The sequence below is a fragment of the Aquarana catesbeiana genome, linkage group LG02 (genome assembly GCF_042186555.1).
Source record: "Aquarana catesbeiana isolate 2022-GZ linkage group LG02, ASM4218655v1, whole genome shotgun sequence".
Lineage (NCBI taxonomy): Eukaryota > Metazoa > Chordata > Amphibia > Anura > Ranidae > Aquarana > Aquarana catesbeiana.
Window position 1 is genome coordinate 595,194,240 of NC_133325.1, and position 26,911 is coordinate 595,221,150.

The following is a 26,911-nucleotide window of genomic DNA, read 5'->3' on the forward strand; positions in this document are numbered from 1 at the left end:
CGCCGAGTATGACTGGGTATCGCCGAGTATGACTGGGTATGGCAGAGTATGGCTGGGTATGGCATAGTATGGCTGGGTATCCCGAGTATTTCAGAGTATGGCTGGGTATTGCGGGGTATTGCAGAGTATTGCGGGTTATGGCAGAGTATTGCAGAGTATTGCGGGTTATGGCAGAGTATTGCAGATTTTTGCGGGGTATTGCAGAGCATGGCTGGGTATCACTGAGTATTGCAGAGTATGGCTGGGTATCACTGAGTATTGCAGAGTATGGCTGGGTATCACTGAGTATTGCAGAGTATGGCTGGGTATCACTGAGTATTGCAGAGTATGGCTGGGTATCACTGAGTATGGCTGGGTATTGCGGGGTATGGCAGAGTATTGCAGGATATTGCGGGGTATTGCAGGGTATGGCAGAGTATTGCGGGGTATTTCAGGGTATTGCGGGGTATGGCAGAGTATTGCGGGGTATTGCGGGGTATGGCAGAGTATTGCGGGGTATTCCAGGGTATGGCAGAGTATTGCGGGGTATTCCAGAGTATGTCAGAGTATTGCGGGGTATTCCAGGGTATGGCAGAGTATTGTGGGGTATTTCAGGGTATGGCAGAGTATTGCGGGGTATTCCAGGGTATGGCAGAGTATTGCGGGGTACTCCAGGGTATGGCAGAGTATTGCGGGGTATTCCAGGGTATGGCAGAGTATTGCGGGGTATTCCAGGGTATGGCAGAGTATTGCGGGGTATTCCAGGGTATGGCATAGTATTGCGGGGTATTCCAGGGTATGGCGGGGTATTGCGGAGTATGGCGGGGTATTGCGGAGTATGGCGGGGTATGGCAGGGTATGGCAGAGTATTGCGGGGTATTGCAGGGTATAGCAGAGTATTGCAGGGGTATTGCAGGGGTATTGTGGGGCATACCAGAGTACTGTGGGGCATTGCAGAGGGCATTGCAGAGCATTGCAGGGCATGCAGAGTAGTGGGGATGGCTGAGCATGGATGGATGGATGGCTGGATGTCTTTGTGCAGCGCTGCGGGCACTACACATGCAGCCCACAACGCTGCAGCCATCCATCCAGCCCCCTCTCCGCTCACAGTGTACCGATCGGTACACAGAGGGGAGAAGAGGAACCGGCGTCATCAGATGACGCTGGTTTGTTTACATGTGATCGCTCCGTCATTTGACGGAGCGATCACATGGTAAACGGCCGCGATCAGAGGCCATTTACCGGGATCTGTGATGCGCCGGGTCACGGGTCACGGATGCTCTCGAGTGCGCGCCCTAGGGGGCGCGCGAGAGCAGAATTCTGGGAGGACGTCCCTGGACGTCCTCCCAGAGTTAAACAACCGCCCTGTAGCCGTCATTTGGCTATTGGCCGTTTGTTAAGTGGTTAAACAACCACTCCAAATGAGCTCCCTCCTGCCATCTTCCCATCTAGAAAGATGACCATGTCATCAAATGGTGGCAGCACCTGCATAGAGCAGCACTGCCAACAAGAATCCTACTGAGACAAGAACCCTAAAATTCATCATCGTGGAAGGTGAGTTTGGACGATTTCGAGTACATTTCTCCCTTTGAATCCTACAGAAATAATCCCTGAAAGTGTAGAATTACCTTGCCACGGCAAAGATTTCAGGAACATCTTAATCACTATTCCTTCAACAAATTGTGAACATGTTTGGTTAACCTCCAATGTAAACTACTTGTAGAAATCAAGTAGTAATAATTAAGATGCCTGTTTGCCAACGTCCTATTCTAAAGAAAAATCATTTTGCAATTCTTTTCTCTCAAATCGTAAAATTTCTTGATGCCTTATATTGGCTATCTTGATTCTTTTGGATGTCCTTTTGGTAACCCGAGCAAAGTTTTAAAAGCACCTCACAGTCTTTTTCAGCGCAGTAACAGGCGAGACTACAACGCAGATGGAGCTTTTTTGTTTTCACCTCTTTAAAAACAGAATGGCCTGGCATGTTTCCTTGGCTTCAAAAGAATGGTTTGTCAGTGAGGACAGTCTTTTCTTTGTCTTTCTAACATATAAAGCCCCAGAATGTTTCCTTGGGTTCCATAAACGTTGTTTCTATTTCCTCCAAGCGCCCAAGCCAAAGGAAAAACATGAGCAGGGACTGCCTGTCGCAATGCTAACAACCTTCCCACATAGAAATATCATGTCATTTTTGTTTCCATCTGGCAATTAGTAAATAAAAGATGGTTTACAAATTAAACCAAAACACAAAATTGGAAACTCAGCTGTTTTTGAAACAATACAAGACTCTCAGCACTCAAACAACCACTCTTAATGAGCTCCCTCCTGAGTGTTTGAGACATGATATTTCTATGTGGGAAGGTTGTTAGCAGTGCGACAGGCAGTCGCTGTTCATGTTTTTCCTTTGGCTTGGGCGCTTGGAGGAAATGGAAACAACGACACGGCAAAGATTTCAGCAACATCTTAATCACTATTCCTTCAACAAATGTTGAACATGTTTGGTTAACCTCCAATGTAAACTACTTGTAGAAATCAAGTAGTAATAATTAAGATACCTCAGCTGTTTTTGAAACAATACAAGACTCTCATCACTCAAACAACCACTCTGAATGAGCTCTCTCCTGCCATCTTCCCATCTAGAAAGATGACCGTGTCATCAAATGGTAGCAGCCCCTGCATAGAGTAGCACTGCCAACAAAAATCCTTCTGAGACAAGAACCCTAAAATTCATCATCGTGGAAGATGAGCTCGGACGCTTTCAAGCACATTTCTTCCTTTGAATCCTACAGAAATGATCCCTGAAAGTATAGTCCTACCTTGGCACGGCAAAGATTTCAGCAACATCTTAACCACTATTCCTTCAACAAATGGTGAACATGTTTGTTAACCTCCAATGTAAACTACTTGTAGAAATCAAGTAGTAATAATTATGATGCCTGTTTGCCAACGTCCTATTCTAAAGAAAAATCATTTTGCAATTCTTTTCTCTCAAATCGTAACATTTCTTGATGCCTTATATTGGCTATCTTGATTCTTTTGGATGTCCTTTTGGTAACCCGAGCAAAGTTTTAAAAGCACCTCGCAGTCTTGTTCAGCACAGTAACAGGCGAGACTACAACGGAGATGGAGCATTTTTGTTTTCACCTCTTTAAAAACAGAATGGCCTAGCATGTTTCCTTTGCTTCTGAAAGAATAGTTTGTCAGTGAGGACAGTCTTTTCTTTGTCTTTCTAACATATAAAGCCCCAGAATCTTTCCTTGGGTTCCATGAGCGATGTTTCCATTTCCTCCAAGCGCCCAAGCCAAAGGAAAAACATGAGCAGCGACTGCCTGTCGCACTGCTAACAACCTTCCCACATAGAAATATCATGTCATTTTTGTTTCCATCTGGCAATTAGTAAATAAAAGACATGGTTTACAAATTAGACCAAAACACAAAATTGGAAACTCAGCTGTTTTTTGAAACAATACAAGAATCTCAGCACTCAAACAACCACTCTGAATGAGCTCCCTCCTGCCATCTTCCCATCTAGAAAGATAACTATGTCATCAATTGGTGGCAGCACCTGCATAGAGCAGCACTGCCAACAAGAATCCTTCTGAGACAAGAACCCTAAAATTCATCATCGTGGAAGGTGAGTTTGGAGGCTTTTGAGCACATTTCTCTCTTTGAATCCTATAGAAACGATCCCTAAAAGTAAAATCCTACCTTGCCACGGCAAAGATTTCAGCAACATCTTATTCACTATTCCTTCAACAAATGGTGAACATGTTTGTTAACCTCCAATGTAAACTACTTGTAGAAATCAATTAGTAATAATTGAGATGCCTGTTTGCCAACGTCCTATTCTAAAGAAAAATCATTTTGCAATTCTTTTCTCTCAAATCGTAACATTTCTTGATGCCTTATATTGGCTATCTTGATTCTTTTGGATGACCTTTTGGTAACCCGAGCAAAGTTTTAAAAGCACCTCATAGTCTTTTTCAGCGCAGTAACAGGCGAGACTACAACGCAGATGGAGCATTTTTGTTTTCACCTCTTTAAAAACAGAATGGCCTGGCATGTTTCCTTTGCTTCCGAAAGAATGGTTTGTCAGTGAGGACAGTGTTTTCTTTGTTTTTCTAACATATAAAGCCCCAGAATCTTTCCTTGAGTTCCATGAGCGCTGTTTCCATTTCTTCCAAGCGCCCAAGCCAAAGGAAAAACATGAGCAGCGACTGCCTGTCGCACTACTAACAACCTTCCCACATAGAAATATCATGTCATTTTTGTTTCCATCTGGCAATTAGTAAATAAAAGACATGGTTTACAAATTAGACCAAAACAAAAAATTGGAAACTCAGATGTTTTTGAAAGAATACAAAACTCTTAGCACTCAAACAAACACTCTGAATGAGCTCCCTCCTGCCATCTTAATATCTAGAAAGTTGACCATGTCATCAAATGGTGGCAGCACCTGCATAGAGCAGCACTGCCAACAAGAATCCTTCTAAGACAAGAACCCTAAAATTCATCATTGTGGAAGGTGAGTTTGGATGCTTTCAAGCACATTTCTCCCTCTGAATCCTACAGAAATCGATCCCAGAAAGTATAGTCCAACCTTGTCACGGCAAAGATTTCAGCAACATCTTAATCACTATTCCTTCAACAATTGGTGAACATGTTTGTTAACCTCCAATGTAAACTACTTGTAGAAATCAATTAGTAATAATTAAGATGCCTGTTTGCCAATATCCTATGCTAAAGAAAAATCATTTTGCAATTCTTTTCTCTCAAATCGTAACATTTCTTGATGCCTTATATTGGCTATTTTGATTCTTTTGGATGTCCTTTTGGTAACCCGAGCAAAGTTTTAAAAGCACCTCACAGTCTTGTTCAGCGCAGAAACAGGCGAGACTACAACGCAGATGGAGCATTTTTGTTTTCACCTCTTTAAAAACAGAATGGCCTGGCATGTTTCCTTGGCTTCAAAAGAATGGTTTGTCAGTGAGGACAGTCTTTTCTTTGTCTTTCTAACATATAAAGCCCCAGAATGTTTCCTTGGGTTCCATAAACGTTGTTTCTATTTCCTCCAAGCGCCCAAGCCAAAGGAAAAACATGAGCAGGGACTGCCTGTCGCAATGCTAACAACCTTCCCACATAGAAATATCATGTCATTTTTGTTTCCATCTGGCAATTAGTAAATAAAAGATGGTTTACAAATTAGACCAAAACACAAAATTGGAAACTCAGCTGTTTTTGAAACAATACAAGACTCTCAGCACTCAAACAACCACACTTAATGAGCTCCCTCCTGAGTGTTTGAGACATGATATTTCTATGTGGGAAGGTTGTTAGCAGTGCGACAGGCAGTCGCTGCTCATGTTTTTCCTTTGGCTTGGGCGCTTGGAGGAAATGGAAACAACGAGTACATTTCTCCCTTTGAATCCTACAGAAAAAATCCCTGAAAGTGAAGTATTACCTTGACACGGCAAAGATTTCAGCAACATCTTAATCACTATTCCTTCAACAAATGTTGAACATGTTTGGTTAACCTCCAATGTAAACTACTTGTAGAAATCAAGTAATAATAATTAAGATGCCTCAGCTGTTTTTGAAACAATACAAGACTCTCATCACTCAAACAACCACTCTGAATGAGCTCTCTCCTGCCATCTTCCCATCTAGAAAGATGACCGTGTCATCAAATGGTAGCAGCCCCTGCATAGAGCAGCACTGCCAGCAAAAATCCTTCTGAGACAAGAACCCTAAAATTCATCATCGTGGAAGATGAGCTCGGACGCTTTCAAGCACATTTCTTCCTTTGAATCCTACAGAAATGATCCCTGAAAGTATAGTCCTACCTTGGCACGGCAAAGATTTCAGCAACATCTTAACCACTATTCCTTCAACAAATGGTGAACATGTTTGTTAACCTCCAATGTAAACTACTTGTAGAAATCAAGTAGTAATAATTATGATGCCTGTTTGCCAACGTCCTATTCTAAAGAAAAATCATTTTGCAATTCTTTTCTCTCAAATCGTAACATTTCTTGATGCCTTATATTGGCTATCTTGATTCTTTTGGATGTCCTTTTGGTAACCCGAGCAAAGTTTTAAAAGCACCTCGCAGTCTTGTTCAGCACAGTAACAGGCGAGACTACAACGGAGATGGAGCATTTTTGTTTTCACCTCTTTAAAAACAGATGGCCTAGCATGTTTCCTTTGCTTCTGAAAGAATGGTTTGTCAGTGAGGACAGTCTTTTCTTTGTCTTTCTAACATATAAAGCCCCAGAATCTTTCCTTGGGTTCCATGAGCGATGTTTCCATTTCCTCCAAGCGCCCAAGCCAAAGGAAAAACATGAGCAGCGACTGCTTGTCGCACTGCTAACAACCTTCCCACATAGAAATATCATGTCATTTTTGTTTCCATCTGGCAATTAGTAAATAAAAGACATGGTTTACAAATTAGACCAAAACACAAAATTGGAAACTCAGCTGTTTTTTGAAACAATACAAGACTCTCAGCACTCAAACAACCACTCTGAATGAGCTCCCTCCTGCCATTTTCCCATCTAGAAAGATAACTATGTCATCAAATGGTGGCAGCACCTGCATAGAGCAGCACTGCCAACAAGAATCCTTCTGAGACAAGAACCCTAAAATTAATCATCGTGGAAGGTGAGTTTGGAGGCTTTTGAGCACATTTCTCTCTTTGAATCCTATAGAAATGATCCCTAAAAGTAAAATCCTACCTTGCCACGGCAAAGATTTCAGCAACATCTTATTCACTATTCCTTCAACAAATGGTGAACATGTTTGTTAACCTCCAATGTAAACTACTTGTAGAAATCAAGTAGTAATAATTAAGATGCCTGTTTGCCAACATCCTATTCTAAAGAAAAATCATTTTGCAATTCTTTTCTCTCAAATCGTAATATTTTTTGATGCCTTATATTGGCTATCTTCATTCTTTTGGATGTCCTTTTGGTAACCCGAGCAAAGTTTTAAAAGCAACTCACAGTCTTGTTCAGCGCAGTAACAGGCGAGACTACAACGGAGATGGAGCATTTTTGTTTTCACCTCTTTAAAAACAGAATGGCCTAGCATATTTCCTTTGCTTTCGAAAGAATGATTAGTCAGTGAGGACAGTCTTTTCTTTGTCTTTCTAACATATAAAGCCCCAGAATCTTTCCTTGGGTTCCATGAGTATTGTTTCCATTTCCTCCAAGTGCACAAGCCAAAGGAAAAACATGAGCAGCGACTGCCTGTCGCACTGCTAACAACCTTCCCACATAGAAATATCATGTCATTTTTGTTTCCATCTTGCAATTTGTAAATAAAAGACATGGTTTATAAATTAGACCAAAACACAAAATTGGAAACTCAGCTGTTTTTGAAACAATACAAGACTCTCAGCACTCAAACAAGCACTCTGAATGAGTTCCCTCATGCCATCTTCCCATCTAGAAAGATGACAACATCATTAAATGGTGGCAGCACCTGCATAGAGCAGCACTGCCAACAAGAATCCTTCTGAGACAAGAACCCTAAAATTCATCATCGTGGAAGATGAGTTTGGACGCTTTTGAGAACATTTCTCTCTTTGAAACCTACAGAAATGATACCTGAAAGTATAATCCTACTTAGCCAAAGCAAAGATTTCAGCAACATCTTAACCACTATTCCTTCAACAAATGGTGAACATGTTTGTTAACCTCCAATGTAAACTACTTGTAGAAATCAAGTAGTAATAATTAAGATGCCTGTTTGCCAACGTCCTATTCTAAAGAAAAATCATTTTGCAATTCTTTTCTCACAAATCGTAACATTTCTTGATGCCTTATATTGGCTATCTTGATTCTTTTGGATGTCCTTTTGGTAATCCGAGCAAAGTTTTAAAAGCACCTCACAGTCTTGTTCAGAGCAGAAACAGGAGAGACTACAACGCAGATGGAGCATTTTTGTTTTCACCTCTTTAAAAACAGAATGGCCTGGCATGTTTCCTTTGCTTCCGAAAGAATGGTTTGTCAGTGAGGACAGTCTTTTCTTCGTCTTTCTAACATATAAAGCCCCAGAATCTTTCCTTGGGTTCCATGAGCGCTGTTTCCATTTCCTCCAAGCGCCCAAGCCAAAGGAAAAACAAGAGCAGCGACTGCCTGTCGTACTGCTAACAACCTTCCCACATAGAAATATCGTGTCATGTTTGTTACCATCTGGCAATTAGTAAATAAAAGACATGGTTTACAAATTAGACCAAAACACAGAATTGGAAACTCAGCTGTTTTTGAAACAATACAAGACTCTCAGCACTCAAACAACCACTCTGAATGAGTTCCCTCCTGCCATCTTCCCATCTAGAAAGATGACCATGTCATCAAAAGGTGGCAGCACCTGCATAGAGCAGCACTGCCAACAAGAATCCTTTTGAGACAAAAACCCTAAAATTCATCATCATGGAAGGTGAGTATAGACACTTTTGAGCACATTTTTCCCATTGAATCCTACAGAAATGATCCCTGAAAGTATAGTCCTACCTTGCCACGCCAAAGATTTCAGCAACATCTTAACCACTATTCCTTCAACAAATGGTGAACATGTTTGTTAACCTCCAATGTAAACTACTTGTAGAAATCAAGTAGTAATAATTAAGATGCCTGTTTGCCAACATCCTATTCTAAAGAAAAATCATTTTGCAATTCTTTTCTCTCAAATCGTAATATTTTTTGATGCCTTATATTGGCTATCTTGATTCTTTTGGATGTCCTTTTGGTAACCCGAGCAAAGTTTTAAAAGCAACTCACAGTCTTGTTCAGCGCAGTAACAGGCGAGACTACAACGGAGATGGAGCATTTTTGTTTTCACCTCTTTAAAAACAGAATGGCCTAGCATATTTCCTTTGCTTTCGAAAGAATGATTAGTCAGTGAGGACAGTCTTTTCTTTGTCTTTCTAACATATAAAGCCCCAGAATCTTTCCTTGGGTTCCATGAGTATTGTTTCCATTTCCTCCAAGTGCACAAGCCAAAGGAAAAACATGAGCAGCGACTGCCTGTCGCACTGCTAACAACCTTCCCACATAGAAATATCATGTCATTTTTGTTTCCATCTTGCAATTAGTAAATAAAAGACATGGTTTATAAATTAGACCAAAACATAAAATTGGAAACTCAGCTGTTTTTGAAACATTACAAGACTCTCAGCACTCAAAAAACCACTCTGAATGAGTTCCCTCATGCCATCTTCCCATCTAGAAAGATGACAATGTCATTAAATGGTGGCAGCACCTGCATAGAGCAGCACTGCCAACAAGAATCTTTCTGAGACAAGAACCCTAAAATTCATCATCGTGGAAGATGAGTTTGGACGCTTTCGAGCACATTTCTCTCTTTGAAACCTACAGAAATGATACCTGAAAGTATAATCCTACTTAGCCAAAGCAAAGATTTCAGCAACATCTTAACCACTATTCCTTCAACAAATGGTGAACATGTTTGTTAACCTCCAATGTAAACTACTTGTAGAAATCAAGTAGTAATAATTAAGATGCCTGTTTGCCAACGTCCTATTCTAAAGAAAAATCATTTTGCAATTCTTTTCTCACAAATCGTAACATTTCTTGATGCCTTATATTGGCTGTCTTGATTCTTTTGGATGTCCTTTTGGTAACCCGAGCAAAGTTTTAAAAGCACTTCACAGTCTTGTTCAGCGCAGAAACAGGAGAGACTACAACGCAGATGGAGCATTTTTGTTTTCACCTCTTTAAAAACAGAATGGCCTGGCATGTTTCCTTTGCTTCCGAAAGAATGGTTTGTCAGTGAGGACAGTCTTTTCTTTGTCTTTCTAACATATAAAGCCCCAGAATCTTTCCTTGGGTTCCATGAGCGCTGTTTCCATTTCCTCCAAGCGCCCAAGCCAAAGGAAAAACAAGAGCAGCGACTGCCTGTCGTACTGCTAACAACCTTCCCACATAGAAATATCGTGTCATGTTTGTTTCCATCTGGCAATTAATAAATAAAAGACATGGTTTACAAATTAGACCAAAACACAGAATTGGAAACTCAGCTGTTTTTGAAACAATACAAGACTCTCAGCACTCAAACAACCACTCTGAATGAGTTCCCTCCTGCCATCTTCCCATCTAGAAAGATGACAATGTCATCAAATGGTGGCAGCACATGCATAGAACAGCACTGCCAACAAGAAACCTTCTGAGACAAGAATCCTAAAATTCATCATCGTGGAAGGTGAGTTTGGACACTTTCGAGCACATTTCTCCCTTTGAATTCTACAGAAATGATCCCTGAAAGTATAGTCCTACCTTGCCATGGCAAAGATTTCAGCAACATCTTAACCACTATTCCTTCAACAAATGGTGAACATGTTTGTTAACCTCCAATGTAAACTACTTGTAGAAATCAAGTAGTAATAATTAAGATGCCTGTTTGCCAACGTCCTATTCTAAAGAAAAATCATTTTGCAATTCTTTTCTCTCAAATCGTAACATTTCTTGATGCCTTATATTGTCTATCTTGATTCTTTTGGATGTCCTTTTGGTAACCCGAGCAAAGTTTTAAAAGCACCTCACAGTCTTGTTCAGCGCAGAAACAGGAGAGACTACAACGCAGATGGAGCATTTTTGTTTTCACCTCTTTAAAAACAGAATGGCCTGGCATGTTTCCTTTGCTTCCGAAAGAATGGTTTGTCAGTGAGGACAGTCTTTTCTTTGTCTTTCTAACATATAAAGCCCCAGAATCTTTCCTTGGGTTCCATGAGCGTTGTTTCCATTTCCTCCAAGCGCCCAAGCCAAAGGAAAAACATGAGCAGCGACTGCCTGTCGCACTGCTTACAACCTTCCCACATAGAAATATCATGTCATTTTTGTTTCCATCTGGCAATTAGTAAATAAAAGACATGGTTTACAAATTAGACCAAAACACAAAATTGGAAGCTCAGCTGTTTTTGAAACAATACAAGACTCTCAGCACTCAAACAACCACTCTGAATGAGTTCCCTCCTACCATCTTCCCATCTAGAAAGATAACAATGTCATCAAATGGTGGCAGCACCTGCATAGAGCAGCGCTACCAACAAGAAACCTTCTGAGACAAGAACTCTAAAATTCATCATCGTGGAAGGTGAGTTTGGACGCTTTCGAGCACATTTCTCCCTTTGAATCCTACAGAAATGATCCCTGAAAGTATGGTCCTACCTTGCCACGGCAAAGATTTCAGCAACATCTTAATCACTATTCCTTCAACAATTGGTGAACATGTTTGTTAACCTCCAATGTAAACTACTTGTAAAAATCAATTAGTATTAATTAAGATGATAAAAAGGAGAGGGAATATTTGGTCCCTTTAGCCCCTCGGCTACCGGTAATGTACATATTGCCGAAAATTCATAAGACCTTGACCAATCCACCAGGGAGGCCCATCATCAGTGGTATTGATTCGGTAACTTCACGTGTCGGAAAATAAAAGACATGGTTTACAAATTAGACCAAAACACAAAATTGGAAACTCAGCTGTTTTTTGAAACAATACAAGACTCTCAGCACTCAAACAACCACTCTGAATGAGCTCCCTCCTGCCATTTTCCCATCTAGAAAGATAACTATGTCATCAAATGGTGGCAGCACCTGCATAGAGCAGCACTGCCAACAAGAATCCTTCTGAGACAAGAACCCTAAAATTCATCATCGTGGAAGGTGAGTTTGGAGGCTTTTGAGCACATTTCTCTCTTTGAATCCTATAGAAATGATCCCTAAAAGTAAAATCCTACCTTGCCACGGCAAAGATTTCAGCAACATCTTATTCACTATTCCTTCAACAAATGGTGAACATGTTTGTTAACCTCCAATGTAAACTACTTGTAGAAATCAAGTAGTAATAATTAAGATGCCTGTTTGCCAACATCCTATTCTAAAGAAAAATCATTTTGCAATTCTTTTCTCTCAAATCGTAATATTTTTTGATGCCTTATATTGGCTATCTTCATTCTTTTGGATGTCCTTTTGGTAACCCGAGCAAAGTTTTAAAAGCAACTCACAGTCTTGTTCAGCGCAGTAACAGGCGAGACTACAACGGAGATGGAGCATTTTTGTTTTCACCTCTTTAAAAACAGAATGGCCTAGCATATTTCCTTTGCTTTCGAAAGAATGATTAGTCAGTGAGGACAGTCTTTTCTTTGTCTTTCTAACATATAAAGCCCCAGAATCTTTCCTTGGGTTCCATGAGTATTGTTTCCATTTCCTCCAAGTGCACAAGCCAAAGGAAAAACATGAGCAGCGACTGCCTGTCGCACTGCTAACAACCTTCCCACATAGAAATATCATGTCATTTTTGTTTCCATCTTGCAATTTGTAAATAAAAGACATGGTTTATAAATTAGACCAAAACACAAAATTGGAAACTCAGCTGTTTTTGAAACAATACAAGACTCTCAGCACTCAAACAAGCACTCTGAATGAGTTCCCTCATGCCATCTTCCCATCTAGAAAGATGACAACATCATTAAATGGTGGCAGCACCTGCATAGAGCAGCACTGCCAACAAGAATCCTTCTGAGACAAGAACCCTAAAATTCATCATCGTGGAAGATGAGTTTGGACGCTTTTGAGAACATTTCTCTCTTTGAAACCTACAGAAATGATACCTGAAAGTATAATCCTACTTAGCCAAAGCAAAGATTTCAGCAACATCTTAACCACTATTCCTTCAACAAATGGTGAACATGTTTGTTAACCTCCAATGTAAACTACTTGTAGAAATCAAGTAGTAATAATTAAGATGCCTGTTTGCCAACGTCCTATTCTAAAGAAAAATCATTTTGCAATTCTTTTCTCACAAATCGTAACATTTCTTGATGCCTTATATTGGCTGTCTTGATTCTTTTGGATGTCCTTTTGGTAACCCGAGCAAAGTTTTAAAAGCACTTCACAGTCTTGTTCAGCGCAGAAACAGGAGAGACTACAACGCAGATGGAGCATTTTTGTTTTCACCTCTTTAAAAACAGAATGGCCTGGCATGTTTCCTTTGCTTCCGAAAGAATGGTTTGTCAGTGAGGACAGTCTTTTCTTTGTCTTTCTAACATATAAAGCCCCAGAATCTTTCCTTGGGTTCCATGAGCGCTGTTTCCATTTCCTCCAAGCGCCCAAGCCAAAGGAAAAACAAGAGCAGCGACTGCCTGTCGTACTGCTAACAACCTTCCCACATAGAAATATCGTGTCATGTTTGTTTCCATCTGGCAATTAATAAATAAAAGACATGGTTTACAAATTAGACCAAAACACAGAATTGGAAACTCAGCTGTTTTTGAAACAATACAAGACTCTCAGCACTCAAACAACCACTCTGAATGAGTTCCCTCCTGCCATCTTCCCATCTAGAAAGATGACAATGTCATCAAATGGTGGCAGCACATGCATAGAACAGCACTGCCAACAAGAAACCTTCTGAGACAAGAATCCTAAAATTCATCATCGTGGAAGGTGAGTTTGGACACTTTCGAGCACATTTCTCCCTTTGAATTCTACAGAAATGATCCCTGAAAGTATAGTCCTACCTTGCCATGGCAAAGATTTCAGCAACATCTTAACCACTATTCCTTCAACAAATGGTGAACATGTTTGTTAACCTCCAATGTAAACTACTTGTAGAAATCAAGTAGTAATAATTAAGATGCCTGTTTGCCAACGTCCTATTCTAAAGAAAAATCATTTTGCAATTCTTTTCTCTCAAATCGTAACATTTCTTGATGCCTTATATTGTCTATCTTGATTCTTTTGGATGTCCTTTTGGTAACCCGAGCAAAGTTTTAAAAGCACCTCACAGTCTTGTTCAGCGCAGAAACAGGAGAGACTACAACGCAGATGGAGCATTTTTGTTTTCACCTCTTTAAAAACAGAATGGCCTGGCATGTTTCCTTTGCTTCCGAAAGAATGGTTTGTCAGTGAGGACAGTCTTTTCTTTGTCTTTCTAACATATAAAGCCCCAGAATCTTTCCTTGGGTTCCATGAGCGTTGTTTCCATTTCCTCCAAGCGCCCAAGCCAAAGGAAAAACATGAGCAGCGACTGCCTGTCGCACTGCTAACAACCTTCCCACATAGAAATATCATGTCATTTTTGTTTCCATCTGGCAATTAGTAAATAAAAGACATGGTTTACAAATTAGACCAAAACACAAAATTGGAAGCTCAGCTGTTTTTGAAACAATACAAGACTCTCAGCACTCAAACAACCACTTTGAATGAGTTTCCTCCTACCATCTTCCCATCTAGAAAGATAACAATGTCATCAAATGGTGGCAGCACCTGCATAGAGCAGCGCTACCAACAAGAAACCTTCTGAGACAAGAACTCTAAAATTCATCATCGTGGAAGGTGAGTTTGGACGCTTTCGAGCACATTTCTCCCTTTGAATCCTACAGAAATGATCCCTGAAAGTATGGTCCTACCTTGCCACGGCAAAGATTTCAGCAACATCTTAATCACTATTCCTTCAACAATTGGTGAACATGTTTGTTAACCTCCAATGTAAACTACTTGTAAAAATCAATTAGTATTAATTAAGATGATAAAAAGGAGAGGGAATATTTGGTCCCTTTAGCCCCTCGGCTACCGGTAATGTACATATTGCCGAAAATTCATAAGACCTTGACCAATCCACCAGGGAGGCCCATCATCAGTGGTATTGATTCGGTAACTTCACGTGTCGGAAAATACATTGATTTTTTCCTACAACCACTGGTGGTGGGCACTCCCTCGTATCTTAGGGACACTAAACACGTCCTCAATATATTGAGGGAAGTGGAGTGGAAATCTACATATATGCTGGTGACAGCTGATGTCACATCACTCTACACCTCTATATCCCACTGTCTAGGACACGAGGCTGTACGCCATTTCCTCTATCGAGACTCCAGTATCTCCATCACGCAATGTAATTTCGTGATGGAGCTACTGGACTTCTCGATGGAACATAACCATTTCTGGTATGGTGGTGCGCACTATCTACAAACGAAGGGAGTGGCCATGGGAGCTAAATTTGCTCCCAGTATGGCCAATCTCTTCATGGCCAAGTGGGAGGAAGATGTGGTATTAAAGGACAGCCCTCCCCAGTTGGTTATGTGGAGGAGATTTATCGACGATGTCCTGTTCATTTGGGATGGTGACACCAATTCTGTAACCACCTTTCTGTCCGTACTTAATAATAACGACAGGGGCATATCACTTACCCATGAAGCTAGCTCTACCCAAATCCACTTTTTGGATTTAACCATCACTGTTGTTAATGGTGTTATTACCACCTCAACTCACTTTAAAATAACAGACAGGAATAGTTTTATACCACTTGATTCCTGTCATCACCAGTCTTGGTTATCTGCTGTGCCAAAGGGCCAGTTTCTGCGTTTGAGACGAAATTGTTCAGATGCCAATGAGTTCCATAAGGAGGCCTTGGATTTGAAATCGAGGTTTGTGACTAAAGGCTATGATGCGGCTGTGTTGGATTCTCTGATTGTGGAGATAGGGAGCAGGGAGCGTGAGGAATTATTGCGTGACAAGCCTCCCCAAGTACAAGATAGGGAGGATTTTGGGCTAGCCTTCATTACAACTTATTCAAGCCAACACTGGGCCATTAAAAGAATTATTAGAAAACATTGGTCCGTTATTAAAAATGACCGAATCTTGGGACCCCTTTTGTCTGAAAAACCGCGAATTCTATTTAAGGGGGCCACCAGTTTTAGACATTTGTTGGCACCAAACATCCTTGTCCCACCCAAACGCCCTACTTTTTTTGGGGACTTAAAAGGATTCTCCCCCTGTAGGAGATGCAATGTCTGCAGCATCAATTCATTACGAGAGAGGAGAATAACAGAATTCACCTCTAGTGGTACTGGTGCCACATACTCCATCAAATCGCTTATCACATGTACAACCAAATGCGTAGTATATCTACTGAGGTGTCCATGTGGGTTGGAGTATGTTGGCCGTACCATTAGGAAATTGAATGTGAGGTTGGCGGAACATATTACCAACATCAAACAGGGTTTCGATAAACACAGTGTCTCTAGGCACTATGATGCCGTACACGATAGGAACCCTAAGGGAACTGTGTTCATCGGCATTGAGAAGTATGTTCCCCATTGGCGGGGTAGCAATGGAAAAAGAACAATCTCTAGATCCGAAACCAATTGGATCTACAGATTGAACTCCCATGCCCCGAATGGCTTAAATATAGAGTGGGATATCAACTGTTACATCAACAATAGTTGAAAGAAATTTCTTTGCTGGTGATTCCCCCCTCTTTAGACTAACAGCTATTAAAACTTCACACAGATGATCCTCTCCTTTCTTCTTTTTTTCTCTTTTTTACCTTTTTTATTGATTGTATTTTTATTTGTATTTTTATCAATATATATTTACTTACTTTGTGATTTTAGATATATTTAGATTATTAAGTGTCCATTTTTGATATACAAATTATGATGTTTGTATTATATTGGAAACATGTTTATATATCGTTCATGGGATGGCTGATGGGGAGCTTAATTCCACCCACATCTATTTTGGCTTCCTTAGCACTCTAATTATTTGCACTTCATTATGTGCCCCATATTGGTGAATTATCTTTATTCCGCCACTAGATGGCAGTGTGCAATACACACTTGTAGTGGGAGCTATCTTATGCCTCTACACATTAAAATTAATCTGGAGTGTGTTTTGCACTTTTCTTTTCCAGCCACTAGATGGCGGTGTACGTTTTTAGTTTTATATACATATATTTCTATATATCAAGGAAGAGTGTATGGGCGATTTGTATTGGCTTAGAATGACCAACAATTAAGTATCATCATCCGCCCCTGTTCCCCCTCAGCCAATAATAGAGTTATGACGCTATGGCGCTTGTATATTTAAAGCGCATGCGCGAGCGTGGCCACGTACCCCTGATGACGTCAGTTGTGACGAAACGGCCGTAGGGTCACAACGCGAGCACGCATCGCGCATGCGCGATTGGATTTTAAACAGCGGCGGAGTTTTTTGTTTCATTTCTCCCTGCCAGAAGTTTTATTTGTTTTCATGCCTTTTAAATAAACCAGTGAGATTGTCCTACACTATCGGAGCTCTCTCTTTTCCTTTTTGGGGCATTTTTGATTCAATCCCTATTGCATCCGGAGAGAAACACTTGCTACACTCTGCTAGGGGGCCCCCCTTGGCTTCCCATAGGAATATCTGGAGAACATCGGGAAAGCATGGGTGAGGACACCATCTGGATTGGTACATCTCTACAGAGCCTGTTTTGACCCCCCTGAATAAGGGCGGTCGCAGGCTGTCCGGTAAGCCTCCAATTTGTCCTTTGGTGGTGGGCAACAGCTGCGGTGGAATATCGAACCGGATTTTGTGTTGGAGTGTTGTCACGTTTGGGACTTTTGGTTCATTATTTACTGGGACTTTCATTACAATTATTCATTTTCATTTTTCACTTTCATTGTGATCACTAAGCACGAAGGATCAATTAATATATAATTGAAATAAGTTTCTCATCACATGTCGATGTAATTTTAATTATCCACATCAGATTTATATGATATATTTTAAGGTTATTATATATTAATTTTCGTTTTGGATACATATTGGTGCATTTGATCTAATCACACGTATTTGGACACTTAATTGTTGGAGATTAAGTGGTACATGTTTTTTTTCACATTCACTTATAAATATTGGGATCTTGGCTCTTTCGCATATATTATTATATGCGTATTTTTATTAGTCCAGCGCTACACTGTTGTATATATTGTTTAGTTTGTGTGCCCTTGTATTGGGGTTATTGTGTTTTAGCGGCAGGATTTACTTCACGTTTTTCATACTTCCTTTTTCACTTTTTAAATAAAACACCGAGCGCAATTTTTCCCCCTTTCCCTTTTCCTTTTGTAATTTCCAATACATAGTTATTGCAGCTGGTGTCTCTCCTGCAAATGGATATCTTTGAATATAGGTCACAGTTGGTCATAGACACCACGGGTGTTTTTGATGGTAGAGAAGACCCTAGTGATGATTTAGCGGGATGTTTCCTCAGATTAAAAAATCTCACTGTTTCTGAGGTACATCTAAGATGGGATATTGCATATTTGGAAGAGTATGTAAAAGTTAATATGGTCCCGAGAAGTTTAAGGTGGGAAGTGAACCCCCAAAAGGAGGATAACGAACTTGCAGAATGGTTCAAATATTTTAATGAAGCAGGTGTGGGGTTCCTGCAATTTTTAATAGCAAAAAAGAAGCGTAGGCTCACTATGCTAGACATTGAGATCAACATCATTAAAGCTAAGCTTACACCATTCAAAGATAATCAGGAATATACTCGTAAATCAGAAGCTTTGAAGACTCTCCTGATTAAGGAGGAGTCGGAACAAAAATTAAAGAAAAGGAGGAAATACAATAGGGATGCCAAGGACTACAGGGATAACCTGGTGTTCAAGTGGCAAGTCCCTGCCTCCACTGATCCCCCCACTACCATGACTTCTAGTAGCATCCCAAGGGCCCAAGTTGGACCCGTGTCCCAAGGTAGTCATGGGAATATTGGGCTGGAGACATCTCAGGTTTATTCCCCTTCCCCCCATTCATAGGGAGGTGCTAGACCTCGGAGACATTCTCAACATATGAGAGGTAGAGGGGGTAGGATGAACTCCTCCTCCCGATCACGTCGTCGGTCCCCCACACCTTGGAGACGATTGAATGACCGTGAAGTACATCATGATTTTGAGAGTAACCAAGGACGTCCTGATTTTCAGCGACAAAAGCCCCGGGGAAACCAGCGTAAAAATGATGAGGTATACGAACAATATGGGGCTAACGTTGGGAATAGATTTTCTCCTTTATATGATGGTATGAACGATAAGGCATTTGATTCCAATAGGGATTATAATCCCTCAGATTCCTCCCACAACCGACACACTGAGGATAACCGTCCTCATCGGGATTTTCAGTGGGCCGGAAGGGGAAGGAACAAAAGAAACGGAGATGCAAGAGAGGGTGCAGAGGGGGGAGGAAGCTTCACCCCAAAAAGGAGGAGGATATAAGTGGTATCATAAATCTAAGCACCAAGGAAATATCCAAGGAAGAACTATCGACCCTTAGTAAGGGTCTGAAGTTCGTACCACCACAGAATCTCAATAAATTCCAAACATTCATTGATGTGCAGAAATACACACGGAAACTAAATATAAAAAGGTATGTTTTAAGTAATCCTGCTAGACAGCTAAGCAGAGAGGCCTCTGTGGTTACACACTCAGGACTAAGAAATGCATCACTTTTCAACCCTCCCAGCACTGGAGCACCGAACGTTACCGTTTTTCGGGATTTGGTGCTGAATGATCTGGCTAACCTAAATGTTAGATCAGTACAAACGCAGCATAATATAAAAGTGGGTTTGGAGGCCTTGATGAATAGAAAGGACATTGTGATACGCCCCGCCGATAAAGGCGGAGCAATAGTTATCATGGATCATGACAACTATAACAACGAAGTTTTGAGAATCCTTTCGGATACGGATACGTATTCCTCTTTACCTTCAGATCCAACCTCTGGTTTTAAGCGGGAACTCAGGGTTTTGATTGAGAAAGGTTATGATTTAGGGATCCTTGATAAAAAGGAGAGGGAATATTTGGTCCCTTTAGCCCCTCGGCTACCGGTAATGTACATATTGCCGAAAATTCATAAGACCTTGACCAATCCACCAGGGAGGCCCATCATCAGTGGTATTGATTCGGTAACTTCACGTGTCGGAAAATACATTGATTTTTTCCTACAACCACTGGTGGTGGGCACTCCCTCGTATCTTAGGGACACTAAACACGTCCTCAATATATTGAGGGAAGTGGAGTGGAAATCTACATATATGCTGGTGACAGCTGATGTCACATCACTCTACACCTCTATATCCCACTGTCTAGGACACGAGGCTGTACGCCATTTCCTCTATCGAGACTCCAGTATCTCCATCACGCAATGTAATTTCGTGATGGAGCTACTGGACTTCTCGATGGAACATAACCATTTCTGGTATGGTGGTGCGCACTATCTACAAACGAAGGGAGTGGCCATGGGAGCTAAATTTGCTCCCAGTATGGCCAATCTCTTCATGGCCAAGTGGGAGGAGGATGTGGTATTAAAGGACAGCCCTCCCCAGTTGGTTATGTGGAGGAGATTTATCGACGATGTCCTGTTCATTTGGGATGGTGACACCAATTCTGTAACCACCTTTCTGTCCGTACTTAATAATAACGACAGGGGCATATCACTTACCCATGAAGCTAGCTCTACCCAAATCCACTTTTTGGATTTAACCATCACTGTTGTTAATGGTGTTATTACCACCTCAACTCACTTTAAAATAACAGACAGGAATAGTTTTATACCACTTGATTCCTGTCATCACCAGTCTTGGTTATCTGCTGTGCCAAAGGGCCAGTTTCTGCGTTTGAGACGAAATTGTTCAGATGCCAATGAGTTCCATAAGGAGGCCTTGGATTTGAAATCGAGGTTTGTGACTAAAGGCTATGATGCGGCTGTGTTGGATTCTCTGATTGTGGAGATAGGGAGCAGGGAGCGTGAGGAATTATTGCGTGACAAGCCTCCCCAAGTACAAGATAGGGAGGATTTTGGGCTAGCCTTCATTACAACTTATTCAAGCCAACACTGGGCCATTAAAAGAATTATTAGAAAACATTGGTCCGTTATTAAAAATGACCGAATCTTGGGACCCCTTTTGTCTGAAAAACCGCGAATTCTATTTAAGGGGGCCACCAGTTTTAGACATTTGTTGGCACCAAACATCCTTGTCCCACCCAAACGCCCTACTTTTTTTGGGGACTTAAAAGGATTCTCCCCCTGTAGGAGATGCAATGTCTGCAGCATCAATTCATTACGAGAGAGGAGAATAACAGAATTCACCTCTAGTGGTACTGGTGCCACATACTCCATCAAATCGCTTATCACATGTACAACCAAATGCGTAGTATATCTACTGAGGTGTCCATGTGGGTTGGAGTATGTTGGCCGTACCATTAGGAAATTGAATGTGAGGTTGGCGGAACATATTACCAACATCAAACAGGGTTTCGATAAACACAGTGTCTCTAGGCACTATGATGCCGTACACGATAGGAACCCTAAGGGAACTGTGTTCATCGGCATTGAGAAGTATGTTCCCCATTGGCGGGGTAGCAATGGAAAAAGAACAATCTCTAGATCCGAAACCAATTGGATCTACAGATTGAACTCCCATGCCCCGAATGGGTTAAATATAGAGTGGGATATCAACTGTTACATCAACAATAGTTGAAAGAAATTTCTTTGCTGGTGATTCCCCCCTCTTTAGACTAACAGCTATTAAAACTTCACACAGATGATCCTCTCCTTTCTTCTTTTTTTCTCTTTTTTACCTTTTTTATTGATTGTATTTATATTTGTATTTTTATCAATATATATTTACTTACTTTGTGATTTTAGATATATTTAGATTATTAAGTGTCCATTTTTGATATACAAATTATGATGTTTGTATTATATTGGAAACATGTTTATATATCGTTCATGGGATGGCTGATGGGGAGCTTAATTCCACCCACATCTATTTTGGCTTCCTTAGCACTCTAATTATTTGCACTTCATTATGTGCCCCATATTGGTGAATTATCTTTATTCCACCACTAGATGGCAGTGTGCAATACACACTTGTAGTGGGAGCTATCTTATGCCTCTACACATTAAAATTAATCTGGAGTGTGTTTTGCACTTTTCTTTTCCAGCCACTAGATGGCGGTGTACGTTTTTAGTTTTATATACATATATTTCTATATATCAAGGAAGAGTGTATGGGCGATTTGTATTGGCTTAGAATGACCAACAATTAAGTATCATCATCCGCCCCTGTTCCCCCTCAGCCAATAATAGAGTTATGACGCTATGGCGCTTGTATATTTAAAGCGCATGCGCGAGCGTGGCCACGTACCCCTGATGACGTCAGTTGTGACGAAACGGCCGTAGGGTCACAACGCGAGCACGCATCGCGCATGCGCGATTGGATTTTAAACGGCGGCGGAGTTTTTTGTTTCATTTCTCCCTGCCAGAAGTTTTATTTGTTTTCATGCCTTTTAAATAAACCAGTGAGATTGTCCTACACTATCGGAGCTCTCTCTTTTCCTTTTTGGGGCATTTTTGATTCAATCCCTATTGCATCCGGAGGGAAACACTTGCTACACTCTGCTAGGGGGCCCCCCTTGGCTTCCCATAGGAATATCTGGAGAACATCGGGAAAGCATGGGTGAGGACACCATCTGGATTGGTACATCTCTACAGAGCCTGTTTTGACCCCCCTGAATAAGGGCGGTCGCAGGCTGTCCGGTAAGCCTCCAATTTGTCCTTTGGTGGTGGGCAACAGCTGCGGTGGAATATCGAACCGGATTTTGTGTTGGAGTGTTGTCACGTTTGGGACTTTTGGTTCATTATTTACTGGGACTTTCATTACAATTATTCATTTTCATTTTTCACTTTCATTGTGATCACTAAGCACGAAGGATCAATTAATATATAATTGAAATAAGTTTCTCATCACATGTCGATGTAATTTTAATTATCCACATCAGATTTATATGATATATTTTAAGTTTATTATATATTAATTTTCGTTTTGGATACATATTGGTGCATTTGATCTAATCACACGTATTTGGACACTTAATTGTTGGAGATTAAGTGGTACATGTTTTTTTTCACATTCACTTATAAATATTGGGATCTTGGCTCTTTCGCATATATTATTATATGCGTATTTTTATTAGTCCAGCACTACACTGTTGTATATATTATTAATTAAGATGCCTGTTTGCCAACGTCCTATTCTAAAGAAAAATCATTTTGCAATTCTTTTTTCTCAAATCGTAACATTTCTTGATGCCTTATATTGGCTATCTTGATTCTTTTGGATGTCCTTTTGGTAACCCGAGCAAAGTTTTAAAAGCACCTCACAGTCTTGTTAGGCGCAGAAACAGGAGAGACTACAACGCAGATGGAGCATTTTTGTTTTCACCTCTTTAAAAACAGAATGGCCTGGCATGTTTCCTTTGCTTCCGAAAGAATGGTTTGTCAGTGAGGACAGTCTTTTCTTTGTCTTTCTAACATATAAAGCCCCAGAATCTTTCCTTGGGTTCCATGAGTATTGTTTCCATTTCCTCCAAGCGCCCAAGCCAAAGGAAAAACAAGAGCAGCGACTGCCTGTCGTACTGCTGACAACCTTCCCACATAGAAATATCGTGTCATGTTTGTTTCCATCTGGCAATTAATAAATAAAAGACATGGTTTACAAATTAGACCAAAACACAGAATTGGAAACTCAGCTGTTTTTGAAACAATAATAGACTCTCAGCACTCAAACAACCACTCTGAATGAGTTCCCTCCTGCCATCTTCCCATCTAGAAAGATGACAATGTCATCAAATGGTGGCAGCACCTGCATAGAACAGCACTGCCAACAAGAATCCTTCTGAGACAAGAATCCTAAAATTCATCATCGTGGAAGGTGAGTTTGGATACTTTTGAGCACATTTCTCCCTTTGAATCCTACAGAAATGATCCCTGAAAGTATAGTCCTACCTTGCCATGGCAAAGATTTCAGCAACATCTTAACCACTATTCCTTCAACAAATGGTGAACATGTTTGTTAACCTCCAATGTAAACTACTTGTAGAAATCAAGTAGTAATAATTAAGATGCCTGTTTGCCAACGTCCTATTCTAAGGAAAAATCATTTTGCAATTCTTTTCTCTCAAATCGTAACATTTCTTGATGCCTTATATTGTCTATCTTGATTCTTTTGGATGTCATTTTGGTAACCCGAGCAAAGTTTTAAAAGCACCTCACAGTCTTGTTCAGCGCAGAAACAGGAGAGACTACAACGCAGATGGAGCATTTTTGTTTTCACCTCTTTAAAAACAGAATGGCCTGGCATGTTTCCTTTGCTTCCGAAAGAATGGTTTGTCAGTGAGGACAGTCTTTTCTTTGTCTTTCTAACATATAAAGCCCCAGAATCTTTCCTTGGGTTCCATGAGCGTTGTTTCCATTTCCTCCAAGCGCCCAAGCCAAAGGAAAAACATGTGCAGCGACTGCCTGTCGCACTGCTAACAACCTTCCCACATAGAAATATCATGTCATTTTTGTTTCCATCTGGCAATTAGTAAATAAAAGACATGGTTTACAAATTAGACCAAAACACAAAATTGGAAACTCAGCTGTTTTTGAAACAATACAAGACTCTCAGCACTCAAACAACCACTCTGAATGAGTTCCCTCCTGCCATCTTTCCATCTAGAAAGATAACAATGTCATCAAATGGTGGCAGCACCTGCATAGAGCAGCACTGCCAACAAGAATCCTTTTGAGACAAAAACCCTAAAATTCATCATCGTGGAAGGTGAGTTTAGACACTTTTGAGCACATTTTTCCCATTGAATCCTACAGAAATGATCCCTGAAAGTAAAGTCCTACCTTGCCACGCCAAAGATTTCAGCAACATCTTAACCACTATTCCTTCAACAAATGGTGAACATGTTTGTTAACCTCCAATGTAAACTACTTGTAGAAATCAAGTAGTAATAATTAAGATGCCTGTTTGCCAACATCCTATTCTAAAGAAAAATCATTTTGCAATTCTTTTCTCTCAAATCGTAATATTTTTTGATGTCTTATATTGGCTATCTTGATTCTTTTGGATGTCCTTTTGGTAACCCGAGCAAATTTTTAAAAGCAACTCACAGTCTTGTTCAGCGCAGTAACAGGCGAGACTACAACGGAGATGGAGCATTTTTGTTTTCACCTCTTTAAAAACAGAATGGCCTAGCATATTTCCTTTGCTTTCGAAAGAATGATTAGTCAGTGAGGACAGTCTTTTCTTTGTCTTTCTAACATATAAAGCCCCAGAATCTTTCCTTGGGTTCCATGAGTATTGTTTCCATTTCCTCCAAGTGCACAAGCCAAAGGAAAAACATGAGCAGCGACTGCCTGTCGCACTGCTAACAACCTTCCCACATAGAAATATCATGTCATTTTTGTTTCCATCTTGCAATTAGTAAATAAAAGACATGGTTTATAAATTAGACCAAAACATAAAATTGGAAACTCAGCTGTTTTTGAAACAATACAAGACTCTCAGCACTCAAACAACCACTCTGAATGAGTTACCTCATGCCATCTTCCCACCTAGAAAGATGACAACGTCATTAAATGGTGGCAGCACCTGCATAGAACAGCACTGCCAACAAGAATCCTTCTGGGACAAGAACACTAAAATTCATCATCGTGGAAGGTGAGTTTGGACCCTTTCGAGCACATTTCTCCCTTTGAATCCTACAGAAATGATCCCTGAAAGTATAGTTCTACCTTGCCATGGCAAAGATTTCAGCAACATCTTAACCACTATTCCTTCAACAAATGGTGAACATGTTTGTTAACCTCCAATGTAAACTACTTGTAGAAATCAAGTAGTAATAATTAAGATGCCTGTTTGCCAACGTCCTATTCTAAGGAAAAATCATTTTGCAATTCTTTTCTCTCAAATCGTAACATTTCTTGATGCCTTATATTGTCTATCTTGATTCTTTTGGATGTCCTTTTGGTAACCCGAGCAAAGTTTTAAAAGCACCTCACAGTCTTGTTCAGCGCAGAAACAGGAGAGACTACAACGCAGATGGAGCATTTTTGTTTTCACCTCTTTAAAAACAGAATGGCCTGGCATGTTTCCTTTGCTTCCGAAAGAATGGTTTGTCAGTGAGGACAGTCTTTTCTTTGTCTTTCTAACATATAAAGCCCCAGAATCTTTCCTTGGGTTCCATGAGCGTTGTTTCCATTTCCTCCAAGCGCCCAAGCCAAAGGAAAAACATGAGCAGCGACTGCCTGTCGCACTGCTAACAACCTTCCCACATAGAAATATCATGTCATTTTTGTTTCCATCTGGCAATTAGTAAATAAAAGACATGGTTTACAAATTAAACCAAAACACAAAATTGGAAACTCAGCTGTTTTTGAAACAATACAAGACTCTCAGCACTCAAACAACCACTCTGAATGAGCTCCCTCCTACCATCTTCCCATCTAGAAAGATGACCACGTCATCAAATGGTGGCAGCACCTGCATAGAGCAGCGCTGCCAACAAGAATCCTTCTGAGACAAGAACCCTAAAATTTATCATCGTGGAAGGTGAGTTTGGACGCTTTCGAGCACATTTCTCCCTTTGAATCCTACAGAAATGATCCCTGAAAGTATGGTCCTACCTTGCCACGGCAAAGATTTCAGCAACATCTTAATCACTATTCCTTCAACAATTGGTGAACATGTTTGTTAACCTCCAATGTAAACTATTTGTAAAAATCAATTAGTATTAATTAAGATGCCTGTTTGCCAACGTCCTATTCTAAAGAAAAATCATTTTGCAATTCTTTTCTCTCAAATCGTAACATTTCTTGATGCCTTATATTGGCTATCTTGATTCTTTTGGATGTCCTTTTGGTAACCCGAGCAAAGTTTTAAAAGCACCTCACAGTCTTGTTCAGCGCAGAAACAGGAGAGACTACAACGCAGATGGAGCATTTTTGTTTTCACCTCTTTAAAAACAGAATGGCCTGGCATGTTTCCTTTGCTTCCGAAAGAATGGTTTGTCAGTGAGGACAGTCTTTTCTTTGTCTCTCTAACATATAAAGCCCCAGAATCTTTCCTTGGGTTCCATGAGCGCTGTTTCCATTTCCTCCAAGCGCCCAAGCCAAAGGAAAAACATGAGCAGCGACTGCCTGTCGTACTGCTAACAACCTTCCCACATAGAAATTTCATGTCATTTTTGTTTCCATCTGGCAATTAGTAAATAAAAGACATGGTTTACAAATTAGACCAAAACACAAAATTGGAAACT

The 26,911-nt window shown here is 40.5% G+C and overlaps 19 non-coding genes across 19 annotated transcripts; all 19 read right to left on the reverse strand.

Annotated features, from left to right (window-relative positions):
• Positions 1-1,390: 1,390 nt before the first annotated feature.
• On the reverse strand, positions 1,391-1,605 carry LOC141131041 (small nucleolar RNA U3). The gene has a single exon (XR_012242666.1). It is a non-coding gene; the product is annotated as a small nucleolar RNA U3 (small nucleolar RNA).
• A 970-nt stretch (positions 1,606-2,575) lies between these two features.
• Positions 2,576-2,790, reverse strand: LOC141131029 (small nucleolar RNA U3). Its single transcript, XR_012242655.1, has one exon. It is a non-coding gene; the product is annotated as a small nucleolar RNA U3 (small nucleolar RNA).
• A 677-nt stretch (positions 2,791-3,467) lies between these two features.
• On the reverse strand, positions 3,468-3,682 carry LOC141131028 (small nucleolar RNA U3). Its single transcript, XR_012242654.1, has one exon. It is a non-coding gene; the product is annotated as a small nucleolar RNA U3 (small nucleolar RNA).
• A 676-nt stretch (positions 3,683-4,358) lies between these two features.
• LOC141130191 (small nucleolar RNA U3) lies at positions 4,359-4,574 on the reverse strand. Its single transcript, XR_012242032.1, has one exon. It is a non-coding gene; the product is annotated as a small nucleolar RNA U3 (small nucleolar RNA).
• Positions 4,575-5,602: 1,028 nt separating this feature from the next.
• LOC141131016 (small nucleolar RNA U3) lies at positions 5,603-5,817 on the reverse strand. The gene has a single exon (XR_012242644.1). It is a non-coding gene; the product is annotated as a small nucleolar RNA U3 (small nucleolar RNA).
• A 676-nt stretch (positions 5,818-6,493) lies between these two features.
• On the reverse strand, positions 6,494-6,708 carry LOC141131036 (small nucleolar RNA U3). Its single transcript, XR_012242661.1, has one exon. It is a non-coding gene; the product is annotated as a small nucleolar RNA U3 (small nucleolar RNA).
• A 676-nt stretch (positions 6,709-7,384) lies between these two features.
• LOC141130172 (small nucleolar RNA U3) lies at positions 7,385-7,599 on the reverse strand. Its single transcript, XR_012242019.1, has one exon. It is a non-coding gene; the product is annotated as a small nucleolar RNA U3 (small nucleolar RNA).
• A 676-nt stretch (positions 7,600-8,275) lies between these two features.
• On the reverse strand, positions 8,276-8,490 carry LOC141131020 (small nucleolar RNA U3). The gene has a single exon (XR_012242647.1). It is a non-coding gene; the product is annotated as a small nucleolar RNA U3 (small nucleolar RNA).
• Positions 8,491-9,166: 676 nt separating this feature from the next.
• Positions 9,167-9,381, reverse strand: LOC141131034 (small nucleolar RNA U3). The gene has a single exon (XR_012242659.1). It is a non-coding gene; the product is annotated as a small nucleolar RNA U3 (small nucleolar RNA).
• Positions 9,382-10,057: 676 nt separating this feature from the next.
• LOC141131049 (small nucleolar RNA U3) lies at positions 10,058-10,272 on the reverse strand. The gene has a single exon (XR_012242673.1). It is a non-coding gene; the product is annotated as a small nucleolar RNA U3 (small nucleolar RNA).
• Positions 10,273-10,948: 676 nt separating this feature from the next.
• Positions 10,949-11,163, reverse strand: LOC141131010 (small nucleolar RNA U3). Its single transcript, XR_012242638.1, has one exon. It is a non-coding gene; the product is annotated as a small nucleolar RNA U3 (small nucleolar RNA).
• A 357-nt stretch (positions 11,164-11,520) lies between these two features.
• LOC141131024 (small nucleolar RNA U3) lies at positions 11,521-11,735 on the reverse strand. Its single transcript, XR_012242651.1, has one exon. It is a non-coding gene; the product is annotated as a small nucleolar RNA U3 (small nucleolar RNA).
• Positions 11,736-12,411: 676 nt separating this feature from the next.
• On the reverse strand, positions 12,412-12,626 carry LOC141130173 (small nucleolar RNA U3). The gene has a single exon (XR_012242020.1). It is a non-coding gene; the product is annotated as a small nucleolar RNA U3 (small nucleolar RNA).
• A 676-nt stretch (positions 12,627-13,302) lies between these two features.
• Positions 13,303-13,517, reverse strand: LOC141131050 (small nucleolar RNA U3). Its single transcript, XR_012242674.1, has one exon. It is a non-coding gene; the product is annotated as a small nucleolar RNA U3 (small nucleolar RNA).
• A 676-nt stretch (positions 13,518-14,193) lies between these two features.
• Positions 14,194-14,408, reverse strand: LOC141131039 (small nucleolar RNA U3). The gene has a single exon (XR_012242664.1). It is a non-coding gene; the product is annotated as a small nucleolar RNA U3 (small nucleolar RNA).
• An 8,981-nt stretch (positions 14,409-23,389) lies between these two features.
• Positions 23,390-23,604, reverse strand: LOC141131012 (small nucleolar RNA U3). Its single transcript, XR_012242640.1, has one exon. It is a non-coding gene; the product is annotated as a small nucleolar RNA U3 (small nucleolar RNA).
• Positions 23,605-24,280: 676 nt separating this feature from the next.
• On the reverse strand, positions 24,281-24,495 carry LOC141130967 (small nucleolar RNA U3). The gene has a single exon (XR_012242600.1). It is a non-coding gene; the product is annotated as a small nucleolar RNA U3 (small nucleolar RNA).
• Positions 24,496-25,171: 676 nt separating this feature from the next.
• LOC141130179 (small nucleolar RNA U3) lies at positions 25,172-25,383 on the reverse strand. The gene has a single exon (XR_012242026.1). It is a non-coding gene; the product is annotated as a small nucleolar RNA U3 (small nucleolar RNA).
• Positions 25,384-26,062: 679 nt separating this feature from the next.
• Positions 26,063-26,277, reverse strand: LOC141131018 (small nucleolar RNA U3). The gene has a single exon (XR_012242646.1). It is a non-coding gene; the product is annotated as a small nucleolar RNA U3 (small nucleolar RNA).
• Positions 26,278-26,911: the final 634 nt, after the last annotated feature.